Source organism: Bombina bombina, chromosome 6 (assembly GCF_027579735.1).
Source record: "Bombina bombina isolate aBomBom1 chromosome 6, aBomBom1.pri, whole genome shotgun sequence".
NCBI lineage: Eukaryota > Metazoa > Chordata > Amphibia > Anura > Bombinatoridae > Bombina > Bombina bombina.
This window is the reverse complement of record NC_069504.1, coordinates 591,291,170-591,311,820: the sequence shown is the minus strand read 5'-3', so window position 1 is coordinate 591,311,820 and position 20,651 is coordinate 591,291,170.

Sequence of the window (20,651 nt, the reverse complement as noted above, 5' to 3'; positions counted from 1 at the left end):
AATTATGTTTTTGTGTGGGATTTTCATAGCATCGGTATTACAGGTTGTGCAGTGAGGCTAAAATGCTTGCACTACAGCCTATACCGACACGATCCATACCGCCATCTGAGAGCAGTAGTTATGGATTTTGTGTAACAAAAATATTTCACAAAACCCATAACTAAACTGTTACAAAGTACACTAACAACCATAAACTACCTATTAACCCCTACACCGAGGCCCTCCCGCATCACAAACACTATTTAAAACCTTTTAACCCCTAAACCACCAGCCCCCCACATCACCACTACTAAATAAACCTATTAACCCCTAAACCACCAGCCCCCCACATTGTCACTAATAGATTAAGCTATTAACCCCTAAACCATAACCCCCTAACTTTAAATTAAAATTACAATTTCCCTATCTTGAAATAAATAAAAACTTACATGTGAAATTAAAAAACCATAAGTTTAAACTAAAAATTAACCTAACTATTATACTAAACTATTATACTAAAATTAATATAACTACCAAATAAAAAAACAAAATTACACATTAAAAAAACACTACTAAAACAATTTATGTCTAAAATTACAAAAAATAAAAAATACTATAAAACGAAAAATAACAAACACTAAATTACAAAAAATAACAAAATAAATTCTCAAAAATAAAATCAATTACACCTAATCTAATAGCCCTATAAAAATAAAAAAGCCCCACCAAAATAAAAACACTCCCTAGTCTACAATAGACTACCAATAGCCCTTTAAAGGACATTTTGTAGGGCATTGCCCTAAAGAAATCAGCTATTTTACCTTGAAAAATTACAAAGACCCCTCAACAGTAAAACCCACCACTCAACCAACCCCCAAAATAAAAAACCTAAGCTACCCATTGCCCTGAAAAGGGCATTTGTATGGGCATTGCCCTTAAAATGGCAGTCAGCTCTTTTACATTGCCCTGAAAAGGGCATTCAGCTCATTTAAAAAAGCCCAAACCCTAATCTAAAAAAAAAGCACCCAAAAAAAGTTTTAAAAAAAACTAACACTAACCCCCGAAGATCCACTCACAGTTTCTGAAGTCCAGACATCCATCCTCATCCAGGCGGCGAGAGGTCTTCATCCAGACGACATCTTCTAACTTTATCCAGGTGGCATCTTCTATCTTCATCCAGGCGGTGTCTTCTATATTCATTTCAACGGCGTCTTCTGTCTTCATCCCAGTGGCGCTGAGCGGATCCATCCTTGAAGACATCTGGCACAGAGCATCCTCTTCATACGGTCACCGCTGTACACTGGATATTCAATGCAAGGGAGCCTTTTCAAAATGGCATTCCTTGCATTCCTATTGGCTGATTTGATTCTTCAAATTCAAATCAGCCAATAGGATGAGAGCTACTGAAATCCTATTGGCTGTTCAAATCAGCCAATTGAAGTAAAATACAAATACAACACATATAGTTAAAACTAAGACCGGTCAGGTGTGGATACAGAGCTCTGTAATTAGTAGCATATGATAGACAGTATAATATAGAGGTAGCAGCTAAAAAGGTAACTACACCCAACTGCACACAGACCCCCCACAAACATATAGTGAGGTATAACCTGGCCAAAGAATAGAACTGGGATCTAAGTTGTCATAAGAGCATCAAGTATAGCATGCTACATATAATTTGAATACACAATGTCAACAGGAAAGAAATGACATATTCAAAGTTTGATATGCACATATATTTATCTGAGGTTCAGGTCAAGCAGTTCGTGTGCATAAGTAGTGTTCTGTAATTCTCGTGGGATATTTCCCTTTCAGACCAATCTTGGCCAGTAGTCTTCTTATCCCGGCATCAAGTGGAAAGATAAGGAAATATCCCAGAACAAAGTAAAACAGAAATGAGGTAAGCAGTACTCACAGTAGACAGGGCAATCCTTAACGGCACCAAGGGAAAGGCAGAGAATGGTCAGAGACAAGCAGGGGTCAAATACCAGGCAGACAATCCAATCAGATAAATCTCAGCAATTCAGGGGTTAAACAAGAGAGTAGTCAGTGTCAAGCAGAGATCTGGCAACAAGCAGGTAATCCAAATATATCTCAGCAGTTCAGGGGTTAAGCAAAAGAGTAGTCAGTGGAAATTAGAGTTCTGGCAACAAACAGGCAATTAAAATAAGTCTCAGCAGTTCAACAGTTAAAAGCACCCAGAAAAGAGCTAGTCCAACCTATACTTGGGCAAAGAAGCAAGTGAGAAGGGTACTTACATAGGCGCAGATTTGCGCCAAGAAGGGCACATGTAAGATCCGAACCGGCATCAGGAACCAGCATGGCGTGTGGCGATGATGTCATTGTCGTTCACCTGAAAGGAGACCGGACCGTGACATAGCCCCTTTCTCAAGGGTTACCACCGGGAACTATAGTCGGCTTCAAAGGGTGAGCAACGTGGAACCTGGAGACCAAGGATGGAGCATGCACATCACTGGCAGGAACCCAGGAACAATCTGCAACAGAGTAATCTTTCTAGTGTACCAAATATTGAAGCTTCTTCCTTTTAGTCCTGGAGTCCAGGATCTTAGCTATTTCATATTCTGGCTCACCATGAATGGAGAGTGGAGGAGGTCTGAGTCGAGTATTTCTATTCTTGATGTAGGGCTTGAGGAGTGAAATGTGAAAGACTGGGTGGATGTGCAAGGCTCTGAACAAGTCCACTTTGTAAGCAATAGGAGATAGTCTTTTGAAAATTCTATAAGGACCAATATATAGCGAGGTCCTAGTTTGTGACTAGGTTGGCGTAAACACACGTGTCGGGTAGAGACCAGACATGATCGCCTACTGAAAAGACACAAATGGCAGCACAATGATGATCAGCAGCAAATCTCTTGTATCTGGAGGCAGCTAAGCGTAACTGAGAGCGTATACATTGCCAATGGGTAGAGAGATCAGAGAAGGATCATTCTGCGGCAGGAACCCCTAAAGTCTGAGCAGAAAGGGGAAATACATGAGGCTGATAGCCAGATGCTGCTTGAAATGGAGAACATCATAGAGAATAGTGCCAATGACTGTTCTTTGCCATTTTAGCTAGGGGCAACACTCTAGACCAATTAGAGTGTTAAGAATTGACATAGATTCTAATATAGGTCTTGAGATCATGGTTAACTCTCTCCATCTGCCCATTTGTCTGGGAATGATAGCCAGAAGACAGAGAAACTGTGGTCCCGATCAATTTGCAAAATCCTCTCCAAAAGGCCGAAATAAATTGAGGTCCTCTGTCAGAGACAATGTTTACGGCTATACCATGCAGTCGAACCACATGCAAAAGAAACAGACTAAACAAATCTTGAGCAGTAGGTAGCTTGGGTAAGGGTATAAAGTGAGCGAGTTTGGAAAACCAATCCACCACAACCCAGATAACCGTATTATGGTCAGAAGCAGGGAGATCTACAACAAAATCCATGGCAATGTGTGTCCAATGTTGCTTGGGTGTGGACAAGGGTTGAAGTAAGATCCAGGGTTGCCTGACAATTTGCTATCATGTGCGTAGACTAGGAGGTACAAACAAAATCTCAGGGTTCGCAGGGGCTTCAGGAGGTCTTCTAAACTGAGCAAATTGCATTTTTTTGAGAAGAGACGTGTTGAGTTGAACAACTACACAGGAAGGTGGAATTATGTGCTCACCAGGAGTTTCAGAAAAAACATGTGACTGAGAAAATTTACGGGAAAGCGCATCAGCCTTTTTGTTTTTGGTACCCGGGAGATAACAAAGGCTTGAAAGAGAGCAGGGGTATTGCACAGCCGAAAAGGCATTACTAAATACTCATAATGCCCCAATCTCATATTGAAGGCAGTCTTCCACTCATGTCATAGGAAGATTCGAATGAGATTGTATGCCCCACGAAGATTGAGTTTTGTGAAGTAGCAAGCATCTTGTAGTGAATCATATAACTCAGTGATCAAAGGGATAGGATAACGATTATTTATTGTGATCTTGTTCAAGCCTCTGTAGTCAATACAGGGTCATAAACCACTGTCCTTTTTACTGACAAAAAAAATCCAGCCCCAGCAGGAGAGGAGGAAGGGTGGATAAAGCCTTTGGCTAAGTTTTCTTGGATATATTCCTTCATGGCCTTGGTTTCAGCCTTGGACAGTGGATACATCCTTCCTTTAGGAAGTGTGGCTCCAGGAAACAAGTCTATCTTACAGTCGTAAGGGCGGTGAGGTGGTAGCACATCAGCTGCCTTCTTTCCAAAAACGTCTGCAAAATTGACATAAACTGAGGGATGAGTAGCAGAGGTCTGAAGAGTGGCTACAGGGGTTCGATGCAAAGGAGTAACCTTAGCAGGACAAGAATGAAAACAGGATTTACCCCAGGAGGCCAGTTGTCCCTTAGCCCAATCAAATTGAGGATTGTGTTTACGTAGCCAGGGAAGATCAAGGATAACTGGTTGTGTAGGAGAATGAATAACATCGAATTGCAAGAGTTCAGCGTGTAAGACTCACACGGTCATGGTTAGGGGTGCAGATACAAAATAAATTAAACCTTGAACCAAGGGGTGTGCCATCCAGAGTAGTAATTTTGAGACATTCCTTTTTCTGGAGAAGAGGCAAGCCTGCTTGAATCATAAAATGATGATCAAGGAAATTTCCAGAAGCCACCTGAGTCAACAAAAGCCTGCACATTAACAGAGTTCTGGAGCAAGGTAAGGGTAATAGGCACCAGGATCCGAGAGGAGTGAGAGGAATTGGTAACGGCCATTCTTAGAGGTACTGCACTTTTATCCTCTAAGCGTTGGCTTTTCCCGGCAGGATATCACAATTCTTGAGTTGATGTGAGCTGGAACCACAATAAAAGCATAAGCATAACCTTCTTCTTTGTCTTTCAGCTTCAGAGGATTTAAGGGAAGAAAGATCCATAGGTTCCTCCTCAGGAGAAGCAGAGGATGCTGAAGGCGTAGAAGACGGTCTAGTAGGTAGTCGAGTTGGAGGGTGAGAAGAATAGGTTCTGCAAGTTCTCTCTCAGCTTGTCGCTTTTGGAAGTAAGAATCCAGACTGACACAAAGTGAGATAAAATCATCCAGAGAAGATAGGATGTCATGATAAATGAGCTCATCCTTGATGTGATCATGTAGGCCTCTTCGGAATGCCGCCTTGAGAGCACAGCCATCCCAAGTGGTTTCATGAGCCAATGTGTGGAATTCGATGGCATATTGCACCACTGGCCTATTATTCTGGTGGATATCCAAAAGCGAGAATTCTGCAGCAGAAGTGTGACCTGAAGTACCGAATACAGAAGACAGTGCAGAAATGAAGGAGTCAGCATCATTCAGTAACTGAGCATTCTGTTCCAAAAGGGAGATACCCAGGCTAGAGCCTTGTCCTTTAAAAAGGTAATAATATAGATGATCCTTGCCTGATGGGACTGGAAGGTATGAGGATTGTTGTGGAAATGCAGTCTGCACTGGTTTAGAAAGCCCCTACAATTGATTGTGCCATCATATTTATCAGGCAGCGGTATCTGAGGTATATTGCCGGAAGCAGAGGAAGGAACTGCGGCTCTAGTAGCAGGGGTATGTTGTTTGGCAACAGGAGTAGTGGTTTTGTCTGCAGCAAGTGAGGAAAGCATAGTAGTAATGGTCTCCAACTTGGATTCCAGACTTTGCAGGTGCATGACGTGGGTTCCCAGCATTTGTCCCTGAAGAGAGATTGCTCTTGCTACCTCATTTGGGTTCATGGCCTATGTATAATGAAATGCTCGTGGGATATTTATCTCTCAGACCATTCCTGACTAGTAGTCTTCTTATCCAATGTAATGCTTGTGGGATATTTCCCTATCAGACCAAACCTGGCCAGTAGTCTTCTTATCCCAGCGTCAAGTGGAAAGATAAGAAAATATCCCAGAATAAAGTAAAACAGAAATGAGGTAAGCAGTACTCACAGTAGACAGGGCAATCCTTCACTGCACCAAGGGTAAGACAGAGAATAGTCAGAGACAAGCAGAGGTCAAATACCAGGCAGACAGTCCAATCAGATGAATCTCAGCAATTCAGGGGTTAAACAAGAGAGTAGTCAGTTGCAAGCAGACATCTGGCAACAAGCAGGCAATCCAAATAACTGTATGTAGGTGACGGCGATATCGGGCACGGCGGATTAGGGGTTAATAACTGTAATGTACGTGGCGGCGATGTTAGGGGCAGCAGATTAGTGGTGTTTAGACGTGTTTTTTATGTTAGGGTGTTAGGTTTAAACGTAACTTTTTCTTTCCCCATAGACATCAATGGGGCTGCGTTACGGAGCTTTTGTTTCTGCAAATGCAGGTGTTAGGCTTTTTTTTAGCTGACTCTCCCCATTGATGTCTATGGGGAAATTGTGCACGAGCACGTCAAAACATCGCTTGTATTTGGGTGAGGTATGGAGCTCAACACAACCATATCGCCCGCACAAGCCGGGTTTTACAAAACCTGTAATAGTAGGGCTATAGGTAGGTTAAATACTGCCACTTTTGTGACGGTCGTTAATTTCCCTATAGCGCTCAAAACTCGTAATCTAGCTGAATGAAGATAAAAAAAGCTAACATTAAATTAATCTAGTAGAAAAAGAACAAAATCCAGCGAGCCACCTCAAAGAAAATGCGGTAAGTTTAATTGGATAAAAAAATAGAAACACATACAGAAAAGAAAAATCACTCAAAAAAAGCTGTGGGGGTTAAAAGAACAAGATTGAAACAATGTATGCCATTAGTCCACAGCTCAGCCAGTCGGTCTAAAATTAAATTAAATTAATCTAAATTACAAAAAATAAAAGTTTATTTTTTTTTATTTTTTATTTTCATAGGGATTAGGTGTAATTTTTTAATTTTGGATAATTTTGTTTATTATTTTTTTTTACTTGCATTAATTTAATGTTAGCTTTTTAATTTTCATTGTAATTAAGTGTTTTTTAATTTTGGTAATTGGGCTTTATTTAGGGGGTGTTAGGTTAGGGGTCTTAGTAATATAATTAGTTATTTGCATTGTGGGGGTTTGACATATTAGAGGTTAATAGGTTAATAAGGGTACTTGCGTTGTAAGGGGTTGTCAGTTTAGGGGTTAATAGATTTAATAGGTTTATTATGATGTGGGTGTTTGACGGTTTAGGGTTTAATAGGTAAAATAGTTTTATTGGGATGTTGTGGGTTTGCAGTTTAGGGGTTAATGGGTTAAATAGATTTATTGTGATGTGGGGTTTTGCAGATAACATGTTAATAGATTAATTAGGTTTATTGCGATGTGGGTGGTTGACGGTTAAGGGATTAATATTTTAATTATGTTATTTGCGGTTTAGTGGTTAATAACTTATTTTTGGTAAATTGCGATGTGGGGGGTTATCGGATTAGGGTTTATAAATTTTATTATTAGTTGCGATTTTTTGAGAATGGCGGAAATATTGGTTTAGATGTGTCAGGTTTACTATTGGGAGACGGCTCAGTCTACACATTATTGATACAATCATTATGCATAGTGACTGTATAAATAATGTATACACTGGCACTAACTTAAAGGGACACTGAACCCACATTTTTTCTTTTGTGATTCAGATAGAGCATGAAATTTTAAGCAACTTTCTAATTTACTCCTATTATCAAATGTTCTTTATTCTCTTGGTATCTTTATTTGAAATGCAAGAATGTAAGTTTAGATGCTGTCCCATTTTTGGTGAACAACCTAGGTTGTCCTTGCTGATTGGTGGATAAATTCATCCACCAATCAAGAACTGCTGTCCAGAGTACTGAACCAAGAAAAAGCTTAGATGCCTTCTTTTTCATATATAGATAGCAAGGGAACGAAGAAAAATTGATAATAGGAGTAAATTAGAAAGTTGCTTAAAATTGCATGCTCTATCTGAATCACAAAATAATTTTTTTGGGCTCAGTGTCCCTTTAATAAGCAGTTATAATAATCATGAACATACTGATACTTTATATAATTTAGAAAGGAATTGTATGTATAAGTGTCAGTGTGTACATGATTTTTATCATTGCTTATTATGTTAATGTCAGGGTGTTCATTATTTATCTTTTAACAATGTATTTTTTTCTGTATCAATAATGTGTGGGCAGACTTACGGAAATTGCCGATTGCAATTTCCAAAAATCTTTTACGGGATAAATTTGCATATTAGTCAGTGTCAATCAAACACTGCACGTTTGAGGAAAGCCACTCCTCTCGCTCGCGGCAACTCTCGTGTGTAGCTTGTGACTAACCATGCCCCCTCCTCGCGCCATTTAGTTAATTTAAATATTAGGTTTTTAGATTATCTGACGCAGTTAGGAAAAAGCAGTCTGTGAGGAGAGTTGCTATAGAGAGAGATCACATTGTTTATTTGTGGAACATTGTGTTTTGTTTAATTTTTTAGCGTTATTAGCTATTCTATCCTAAAAGCTTTTATAAACGCTATAGAAAAGCCTGTTGTTTTCTTATTTTTACAAGCTTTTTTCAAAACTTTAGTTGTGGTAAAAAAAAAAAGAACAACAGTTCTACATTTTACCTCAAAAGCTTTTCTGAAAGCTACATTAAGTGCAGCTCGCTCCTGCTGTTAGACAGAGCAGGAGCGAGCTGCACTTAATGTTATGACGCGGTCGGGCCGGGCTGTGACTATACAGCTGGCCCGATGCGCTGTGTAAAAAAAACAGACCCGCTCAGCAGAGAGCAGAGAGCAGGTCTGTAAAAGCGCCATATTTTTAAAAAATTCAAAGGGAAAAAAGGTTTTATAACAATAGCACTAAAATAATGTTATATAATTCTGCAATATGTGCAGAATTATATAACATTATTTTTTAGGTTTACTGACACTTTAAGTTATATAGAAATATTGTTTTGCTACACAAGTAGCTAAGTTATATATAAAACATGTTTAGTTAAAGGAAGTTAATTAATTTTATAAAGCTTTTCTTAAAGCTATAGTACCTTTTTAAAAAAAATATTTTCAAAATTTTGTTTTGCTACATAAGTAGCTAAGTTAAATCAAATAAATATATGTGTATTTTTCATCAATATCTACAAGTTACGTATGTAACTGGTGGCAATAAATAAATAAATTATTTCCAGTAATAGATTAGATCGTATTCAGAGTTCATACCTAAAAAAAAAAAAAATACACATGACAATAAACGTACCCTTGTTAATCAGTTTTATATGACGTTATAGGACTAACAGAAGGATGTATATCTGTGAGGGGTTTGTATTCTTGGGCTTTTTTGTGGTTATTAGAGTCCACTTTCCATTATAACTTGAGATGCTGTATGGTTACAGTGTTACTCTTACTTGTTGAGTTTTTAACATATGTCCAAGTAAGTATGTTGTGCAGATAGGTTTAACTGCAACAAGTGTTACCATTTCTCTATATCTATATATATTAATGAAGGATCGTTCTATTGTCACATACCTACCAGACAGTGAATTCTCATACATCATTTAGTTTAGAACATAATCATACAGATACTATACTATATATTATATTAATCTCCCCATGTTCAAGAATTAACTCTAATTATATATTAATCAACAGGGTGGAGAGTTAAATTCAGCATGATTGAATTTTATCCAATGAGAATACAGAATAGGGTACTTAAGGTCATATGCAGGTGTACCCTCTAGCTATGAATACAGCTGCGAGCCGAAACATGTTAGCATTCTTTTCTCATGTCTGAATTTTGTTTGTTTTTTTATGTTTTTTTGATAGTACCTCCATGTTTTAAGATTGTGTGAATACACTTAATAAATTTTTCTTTTTTATCGCTATCTGCACTCTTGCTGAAAACTTTTTTGTTGTTTATGCATACGTTTATCAGGACAGCATTTGTGCCTAGCGATATTTAATGCTCCTTCAATACCCCTAGTCAGCGTGGACAGCTAGACTTCTAATTGGAGGCTCACAGCTCACCTAGGTTTTTTCCGGAATTCCTCCAATTCGATTGGATGAACAGGTACACGTGGTACGTCATACACGCACGCACACACGCACGCAATTTCAGCATCTCAGTATCGGAGTTACAGAGGACTGTAGTGCCGGAGGTGTAAGATTACACGGCACTAGCATGGACAATTGAATCCTAGAAGAAGCGGTTACCAAGTACAAAGGAAGACTCTTGTGAGGTCGGTAAGTGGGCATAGCCACATAGCGGTTTTCTTTTACACTGGGAAATATGTGTAAGAGCTTGTGATAAGACCCATGCCGTTTAATACTCACATTTAAGACTGTACTACTGAGTCAATCCGGCTTGTTTACTTGTGACTGTGTTTATTATTTCTAACTGCCTCATTTATGAAGGTCTAAGGGCGATCGTTACTAGGGGTCAATATATAATAAGACTATTTTTGTGACATATATATATATATATATTTTTTTTTTAAAGTAGGTTGGGTAAATTGGTTGATATTTCAACAATAGTTTAATTAATATAACAAACACCTTACAAATAGGTGTTGCTACATCTGTAGCTTATTTATACTATATAGAGATTTATATAGTTTATTGGAAAAATATAATATATTTATATAATTATTTATTTTGTATAGTAGATTATCCAAATAAGGTGTCACTACACCTGAAGCTTTTTTTATTTAGGATTTATTTAGGACAGTAGTTCGTCCCAATAGGGTGTTGCTACACCTGTAGCTTATATATTTAAAATAAGTGTGACCAAATAGGGTGTTGCTATACCTGTAGTTTATTATATATAAAATATTTTTGATAAATTTAGGACAGCAGTCCATAAAAATACAGTATTGCTACACCTGTAGCTTAAAGATTTATATAAAAGCAGAGTTACAAAATATGTTGTTTCTACATCTGTAGCTTAAATAATAAATAGACTGCCCTCTGGGCAGGCTTATCACCTAGTATATATATAAATATATTGAAAATTGACAATACAAAAATCCCGACAAACAGCACGGATCCTGACTCAGCATTTAAGTAAGGGTAGAGAGTAATATTTTTCCTTTTTTCACTAGTTTATGTAACTTCTATGCAACTGTTAGATTTGTGAAAACGATGTAAACTATTTTAGCTTATTGTAATTTAATCAAATACTTTGCAAGGTTTCTATAACTGATTTCTTGTGTTTGACTTTGTAATATTGCATCGATTTTTCTTTCTTTTGAGATTTTTAAAGCATTGTGATAATTGAAACACTGGGATAATGTGTGTTATTTTTATCATTCTTATGTTTGTTTTTATAATTTTTTTTATTATTATTGATTTCCATGATATTTTTTACTAGTTCAAAATTGAGTATTTATTAATTTTTTTAGTTCAGGTTTCTATGGAGTTTTTTTGCATTTACTCTTTTGTTTGTTGTAATGAGTATAGGTATAAGATTACCGTTGTTAATTAAACCACTAGAGGTGTTGTGGTATATTATATAAGGCGCTGTATAAGTCTGTACACTTAATGGATAACATGCGTAGGTGTGTATACCTCTCAGGCATCTTTACATACTTGTATTCCTGATAACACCATCTAAATCAAGGGGGCCGATTTACTATGCAGTGTACGCTGCAGTTTCCGTGCGAGCCTTCAGGCTCGCAGGAAACAAGTTTTAAGAAGCAGCAGTCCTAAGACCTCTGCTCCTTAACTCGTTCACCACCTCTGAGGTGGCAGACAGCAATCATACCGATCAGATACGATCAGGATGATTGACACCCCCTGCTAGCGGCCGATTGGCCACGAATGTGCAGGGGGAGGCATTGCAAAAGCATTTCACTAGAAATGCTTGTGCAATGAAAAATGTCGACAGTGTATGCTGTCTGCATTTATTGATGTGGGGCGGACATGATCAGCTACAGCGGATCATGTCCGCCTGCACATTCATAAATTGACTCCAGGGTCTGTGCTATCGGGTGGGTTTTTCAAGTGTGGAGAAGAACTGTAACAACCAGAAAGGACATTAGACTCCTCTGCTACTACCACAGAGACAATGGAGCACTAAGGCGATTGAGGGACTTGTTTGGGGACATTTGATTTTATATAAGTAAGTGCATTGAGTACACCTGTGCTATGTATTTTACTAATAAAATCCTTGAATCTGAGTTGCACTTCTGCTTTGGTTTTTAGATACAAGTCTATTTTGCTCTTTGTTAGATATCTAGATTGTAAGTTACCACAGGAACAGGGCCCTCAATTCCCCCTGTATTTGTTTGTTAAACTTTGTCTGGTGTCTTTTATATTGTACTGTACTTTTATTTTTGTACCCATGGACAGTGCTGCAGAATCTGTTGGCGCTTTATAAATAAATAATAATAATAATAATAATAATAATAATAGTGCAGATGTGCTAAATCACTCCCATAATCTACTTCTATAGGGGCATACATCAAAATTCCTGTTGTACATCACTTGAGCACTAAGCCAATGTATCTCTGAGCTGATGGTGCACTAAGGCAATAGTGCACTGTTGATGGTGCACTAAAGTGATGGTGCTCAAGTAGTGGATTTTATTATGTAGTACTGTGCTATACTATTTTTTTTATTTTTTTTTTATTTTTTTTATTTTTTTAGTTTTAACCCCTTAATGACAACTGACGTACCAGGTACGTCATGCATTAAAGTGAATGTAAATTTTGATGCTAAAGTGCCCGGTTTTTAAAACTTCGATTAAAAACAGGGGCACTTTAATTCATAAAAATTTTCATTTCACTCCTGTTGTGAAAATAAACTTACCTTTTAATCTTCACAGCAGCTCCAGCTTCCTCCACCTGTTTCAAAGCCTCTTCCTGGGTCTAAAATGAGGCATCGGCTTCCTCCAATCACAGCAGTGAATCAGACACTGAATCCCCCGGGGGGGAATCTGTGATTGGAGGATGACCTATCAATCATTTCTGACATCAGAAATGGCTTGTGAGACCGGAGGAAGCAGCAGCTGCTGTGAAGTTTAAAAGGTAAGTTTTTTGTCACAACAGGAGTGAAATGTAAATTTTTATGAATTAAAGTGCCCCTGTTTTTAATCAAAGTTTTAAAAACCGGGCACTTAAACATCAAAATTTACATTCACTTTAACAAGCAGTTAATGACAATGGACGTACCTGGTACGTCAGTTGTCTAACAGAGTGCTGGAAGTGATCACAATCACTTCCAGCAGCTCTGAGGGTATTGCAGTGATGCCTCGATATGAAGGCATCCTGCAATACCCCTTTACAAGCCTCCGATGCAGAGAGAGCCACTCTGTGGCCCTCTCTGCACCGGTAGTGATGGTGCCGATGGTGCCTTTGCCCAGTGGGAGGAGGGAGCGTGTGCGCGCGCGTGCACGATGCGCGCGCGTGCACGGGTGCGCGCATGCACGTGCGCGCATTACCACACTGACACCAATGAAGGAAGGGGAAAAAAAAAAGTTTAAAAAAAAAAGTTACATTTTTTTTTTTTTTTTTACATATAAAAGGATTTGAGAGTCAAAGATCAATCAAAGTCTCATAGTTTCAGTAAACAAGTAAATAAGTGAGTGGGGGCTCTCAGGCCCTCTCATCTGTAAGTCACATATGGGAACTGGATGGACACCCAGGTCCAAAATAGTCTGCATGAAAGAACAACAATTTGTACACAATCCTTCCAACAAACCGGGAGATCAAGATCAGTAGGATTGAACCAACAAAGGTTGATACATTACGTTCAAGTTGTAATCATAATGGGGGAAGTGGGGCCTAGGAGCGGAGGGGGGAAGAGAGTTTGGGGGAGGAGGGGGAGGGGTACAGCTTGAAGTCTTATTCTAGTTATGCCACTGAGTTTCATAAAAGGTGCATTATCAACCATGGGCAGATTGACTATATTGGGTACTGTATAGGAGAGAGGTCCTATAATTGGTTAGGTGCTGTGTACGGGTCTTAGGTTAGGGTATCTGGGAGCCAGAGTGTGTTGTATTTATCCTTCCAGTCCGTCCATGTAAGTTCAAATAAGTCAGATTTGTTAAGTGAATGGAATATTTATTTTTCTATTGTATATAGGTATGCCATTGTGTTTAAAATTTCATGCCAATTTGAGGGAGATTCCTTTTTCCAGGATCTGGCTGTATTGGTTTTGATAGACGTAAAAAAGAAAACACATAGTAAACTATGGTGTGCTGGAAGGTTGTGTAAACCTAAGTGTATAAGAGCCGTAGCGGTTGTTCTTGAAACTTGAATTGTCATCGACCATATGTGACGTAAGTCACCTGGGTGGCCACATGTTTGCCAGCAGAGAGGGGAGTATCCCGAAAACATTCTGGCTAATCCTGTGGGGACATAGTACCAATGCGATATAGTATGTCTCATATATGGTTACACAGTGTAGGTTTTTTTGGTTAATTCAAGTGTTCGTTGCATATATTAGGTGGGGTAGTGACATTTTAGAGAGAGTCCTGTCTATGAAGATGAGGTGCTAATGTAGGGGGGATGGTGCCTTCTAGTAGGCTATAGTGTGTGGATAGTGGTTTATGCAGCCTGTGGCCCCTTTGCCACATGGACTCCCAGGGGGTAAGGGGGCGAGACGATTTGGAGAAAAATCCCCAGCTTGTGAGGAAGCTCTTAATCCTGGTGAATTCAAAATTGAGAAAGGGGGCGAGAGTAGTAGGATTCTCTAATTGGTCTAGGGTGACAAATTTGTCCTGAGAGGTAGTTGACCAAAAGTCAGAGACTTGTTTGATACCTAGTCTTGCCCATTTATTTGGGTGAGTTTTTGTCAAGCCTGTAAACAGGCCAGCAATGAAAGTGATGGGTGATGGATGCGGGGCTATTAGACAGCAATGGCGAATCTTATCCCATATGGATAAACATTCAAGGACTATAGAATTTGTAATTCCAAGAGTTCTTCGACAATGAGTTGGGGTCCAAATTAGGTCCATAAGGTGTATCTGAAAGGGGACTGAGGCTTGTTCAATGTCTCTCCACTTATCAAAGGATTTTGTTACACTCCATTGGGAGATGTGCGTAAGCATTACTCCTTCATAGTATTTCCCAACTGACAGGGAGTCATAAGTGAGTGGGGAGTTGTAAAATTCTGTGGGCAATTCTAGGGGATTTTCCCTGCCAGATAAATCTGGAAAATTCAATTTGGAATTGCAGTGATAGATATGTAGGGACTCTTAGTGGAAGGCATCAGAATAAATACGTGAGCCTGGGAAGAAATTACATTTTAAGGGATGCAATTTGACCCATCAAAGAGATGGGTTTATGATTCAATTTGTGTTTCAAGGTTCTTATAGTTAACGTAAAGTTATCCTTTCTTAAAGACAGCCTACCATTAATCATTACAACCTACATGTAGTCGCTAACTTTTTTTTTCAGATTTCTGCCATAGTTTTAATAAAAATGATTTTTTTAATTACCTACCATTTGGATCCCGACTCATCCCCATCCTTACTTCCTTCTTCTTCTTCATTGTGTGACGTCTTCAGCTTTCCCACGTGCTCTCTACATGTCACAAAATCACATTCACGATCTTGGATTGCAATGCAAATGCGCAAATCACCGAAGCCATACACACAAATATAACAATTGATTAATTTATTTTTAAAAAGAATGCTGTACTAGATCAACATTAGGGTGAGTTTACCTTCACTTTAAGTCCGCTAATAAGGGGTGATAATTATCTTTAATCAACTCAAATTATCTCCCAGATGTGTGATGTATTCTGTTGTCCAAGAGAAATGATATGTTTCTTTTATTTTGAGGATACAGTCTTGGGTGTAACCCCACCAGTACATCTCAGTTTTTGTTGTATTAAGTTTGTAAAAGGATAGATTACCGAATGTCTCAAGAATGCCTATCAGCCTGGGGATAGTACATGCTGGGTCAGCTGAGAATATGGGGATATCGTCAGCGAAAAATAGCGCAATTTTATGCATCTTGCCAAATAGTGTGATTCCATCTAACTGTCTTTCCAACCGAATCTGCTCAGCTAAGGGTTCAACCGCAAGGGCGAACAAAAGGTGGGATAGGGGACAACCCTCTCTTTCTGTTAGAAATCGTGAAAGATGAAGATTGGAAGCCCAAACCTTTCACTTTTGCTGTTGGCGTGGAATATAAAGCTTGGATGGCGAGGATAGTTTCTTTAAGGAATTTAAAGGCCTCTAGGGTTTCTCAAAGATAGGCCCATCTGACCCAGTCAAAAGCCTTCTCGGCGTCTAGAGAGACGATCGAGAAGGGTTTATTAATTCTTGTGGATTCACAGATTATATTGATTAGGCACCTGGTGTTATCTGGTGCTTCTCTATTATGGATAAACCCTAGTTGATCTGAATTTATTTGGCTAGGTAAAAGTTTACAAATACAGTTTGCCCTGATTTTAGAGTAAATTTTAATGTCGATAGGCCTGTAGTTGGAGCACAATGATGGATCTTTATTCAGTTTGGGGATCGTAACAATGGTGGCCTCTAAGAACTCTTTTTTAAAACTACATTCTTCCCATGCCAAATTGAAGAATCTGAGAAGTAGGGGGGATAGTTCCTGTAGGTATGTTTTATAGAAATGGGTGGGGAATCTATCTGGCCAAGGGACTTTAAAGGGCTGTTTAATTTCAAGTAAAGGGGGCAGTGAGAGTTTCTTGCTGCTCAGGGTATAGAATTCTATCAGCCAATCGGAATTAAAGGGACGCCATCTTGGATGACGTCATTTAAAGGAACCTTCATTCATCTTTAGTCGTCGGAAGAAGAGGATGCTCCGGATGTCTTGAAGATGGACCCGCTCCTCGCCGGATGGATGAAGATAGAAGATGCCGTCTGGATGAAGACTTCTGCCCGTCTGGAGGACCACTTCTGCCAGCTTGGATGAAGACTTCTCCCAGCTTCGTTGAGGACTTCTTGCCGCTTCGCTGAGGACTTCTCCCGGCTTCGTTTAGGATGGATGTCCGGTCTTCAAAACTGTAAGTGGATCTTCGGGGATTAGTGTTAGTTTTTTTTAAGGGTTTATTGGGTGGGTTTTAGTTTTAGATTAGGGTTTGGGCAGCAATAGAGCTAAATGCCCTTTTAATGGCAATGCCCATCCAAATGCCCTTTTCAGGGCAATGGGGAGCTTAAGTTTTTTTTAGGTAGGATTTTATTTGGGGGGTTGGTTGTGTGGGTGGTGGGTTTTACTGTTGGGGGGTTGTTTGTATTTTTTTTTACAGGTAAAAGAGCTGATTTCTTTGGGGCAATGCCCCGCTAAAGGCCCTTTTAAGGGCTATTGGTAGTTTAGTTTAGGCTAGGGGTTTTTTTATTTGGGGGGGGGGGGCTTTTTTATTTTGATAGGGCTATTAGATTAGGTGTAATTAGTTTAAATATCTGATAATTTGTTTTTTATTTTGTGTAATTTAGTGTTTGTTTTTTTTTTTGTAATTTAGGTAATTGTATTTAATTAATGTAATTTATTTAATTGTAGTGTAATGTTAGGTGTTAGTGTAAGACAGGTTAGGTTTTATTTTACAGGTAAATTTGTATTTATTTTAACTAGGTAGTTAATAAATAGTTAATAACTATTTAGTAACTATTCTACCTAGTTAAAATAAATACAAACTTGTCTGTAAAATAAAAATAAACCCTACGCTAGCTACAATGTAACTATTAGTTATATTGTAGCTAGCTTAGGGTTTATTTTACAGGTAAGTATTTAATTTTAAATAGGAATTATTTAGGTAATGATAGCAATTTTTATTTAGATTTATTTTAATTATATTTAAGTTAGGGGGTATTAAGGTTAGGGTTAGAATTAGGTTTAGGGGTTAATAAATTTAGTATAGTGGCGGCGACGTTGGGTGTAGCAGATTAGGGGTTAATAAATGTAGGTAGGTGGCGGAGATGTTAGAGGCGGCAGATTAGAGGTTAATAATATTTAACTAGTGTTTGCGTTACGAGAGGGCAGCGGTTTAGGGGGTTAATATGTTTGATATAGTGATGGTGATGTCTGGAGCGGCAGATTTTTTTTTTTTTTAACTACTTAAGCTTTGAAAAAAGCTGTTAAAAATAAAAAAAAAAACAGGCTTATCTTTAGTTTTTATAAAAGCTTTTTGGTTGTAATAACTAATAATGCTAAAAAATTAAACTAAATACGATGTTCCGCTATTAATCTAACTGATCTCTCTCTACAACAACTCTCCTCACAGACTACTTTTTCCTAACCGCGTCAGATAATGTTTTAACTTATTTCTTAAATTGACTAACCGGCGCAAGGAAGGGGCGTGGTTAGTCACGAGCGAGACACGAGATTTGCCGAGAGTGAGAGGCGTAACTTTCCACAAACCTGCAGTGTTTGATTCCCACTGACGTATATGTTAATTCCTATCCCTGTAAAATCCCGTCAATTTCCATAACTCCGCCCCCACACATAATTTATACTGTATTAATGCATAGTTACTGTATCAATAATGTAGACACTGACACAGAAAAAATAAGCATTAATAAAAATGTCAGTGTCTACATTATTGATACAGTCACTATATGCATTGTGACTATATAAATAATGTTTAGACTGAGCCGCCTCCCAAAAATAAACCTAACATTTCTTAACCTATATTTCCGCCTTCCCCAAAAAATCGAAATTAAAACTAAAATTAATAACCAATTAACCGTCAACCACCCACAGCACAATACACCTAATTACACTATTAACCCCTAAACCGCAAAACCTCCACATCGCAATAAACCTATTTACCCTTTTAACCCCTAAACCGCAAAATGCCTACATCCCAATAAACCTATTTAACCTATTAACCCCTAAACCGCAAAACCCTTACATCGTAATAAACCTATTTACCCTATTAACCCCTAAACCACAAAACCCACAAAGCAAATAACTATTTAAATAACTAAATACACATCGCAATAAATCTAATTACCCAATCAACCCCTAAACCGCAAAAACCCCACATCACAATAAACCTATTTACCCTATTAACCCCTAAACCGCAAAAACCCCTACATCGCAATAAACCTATTTACCCTATTAACCCCTAAACCACAAAACCCCTACATCGCAATAAACCTATTTACCCTATTAACCCCTAAACCACAAAACCCCTACATCGCAATAAACCTATTTATCTTATTAACCCTTAAACCGCAAAACCCCCACATCGCAATAAACCTATTTACCCTATTAACCCCTAAACCGCAAAACCCTACATCGCAATAAACCTATTTACCCTATTAACCCCTAAGCCGCAAAACCCCTACATCGCAATAAACCTTTTTAAACTTATTAACCCTTTAAACCGCCAAAACCCACAATGCAAATAACTACTTAAATAACTAAGTACAGTACACTAACCTAACACCCCCTAACCTAACAACCCCTAATCTAACACCCCCTAAACTAACACCCCATTAAATAAACCCAAATTACCTAAGCTAATACATTCTAAAGTTACAAAAAATTAATAAAAAACTAAGTTTACAAAAAATAAAAAAGCTAACATTACATAAAATAAAAAAATAAAATCACCAAATTTAACAAAATTAAACCTAATCGCTATTAAAATAAAAAAGACCCCCCAAAATAAAAACACCCCCTACTCTAATAATAAACTACCAGTAGCCCTTAAAAGGGCTTTTTACAGGGCATTGCCCCAAGATAATCAGCTCTTTTTTACAAAAAATATACAAAGTCCCACCTAACATTAAACCCCCCACCCCCCAAAATAAAAGAACCTAACACTAAAAAACCTAAATTACCCATTGCCCTGAAAAGGGCATTTAGCTCTTTTTCTGCCCATCCCTAATATAAATAAAACAAATCCCCCAAAAAACCTTAAAAAATCCTAAGTCTAACCCCCCAGGTTGGTACTCACGGTTCCTGAAGTCCGGTGGAGAAGGTCCTGTTCCAGCCGGTGAAGTCTTCTTCTAAGAGCAACCTCTTCTTCTTCCAGGAACATCCTGCGCGGAGCGGTGCTGAAGACTGAAGACTGTGGAGCTGAAGACCAGCGACCCTGGAACTGAAGACCGGCGACCGCGGAGCCATGGAGCATGGAGGATCTTCTTTGTACGATCTCCATCGTACACTGAATAGTGATTTCAAGGTACGTGATTAAAGATGGCGTCCCTTGAATTCCTATTGGCTGATTTGATTCTTCCAATTCAAATCAGCCAATAGGATGAAAGCTACTAACATCCTATTGGCTATTTTAATTAGCCAATAGGATGAGAGCAAGTGAAATTGTATTGGCTTTTCAAATCAGCCAATAGAATTTCACTTGCTCTCATGCTATTGGCTAATTTAAATAGCCAATAGGATTTGAGTAGCTTTCATCCTATTGGCTGATTTGAATTGGAAGAATCAAATCAGCCAATAGGATTTCAAGGGACACCATATTTAATCACGTACCTTGAAGTCACTATTCAGTGTACGACGGAGATCGTACGAAGAGGATCCTCAACACTCCATGGCTCCACGGTTGCCGGTCTTCAGTTCCAGGGTCGCTGGTCTTCAGCTCCGCGGTCTTCAGTCTTCAGCACCGCTCCACGCAGGATGTTGCGCTTGGAAGAAGACTTCACTGCCTGGAACAGGACCTTCTCCAGCGGACTTCAGAAACCATGAGTACCAACCTGGGGGTTAGACTTAGGATTTTGTAAGGGTTTTTTATGGGGATTTGTTTTATTTAGATTAGGGATGGGCAGAAAAGAGCTAAATGCCCTTTTAAGGGCAATGCCCAAACAAATGCCCTTTTTAGGGCAATGGGTAGTTTAGGTTTTTTAGTGTTAGGTTCTT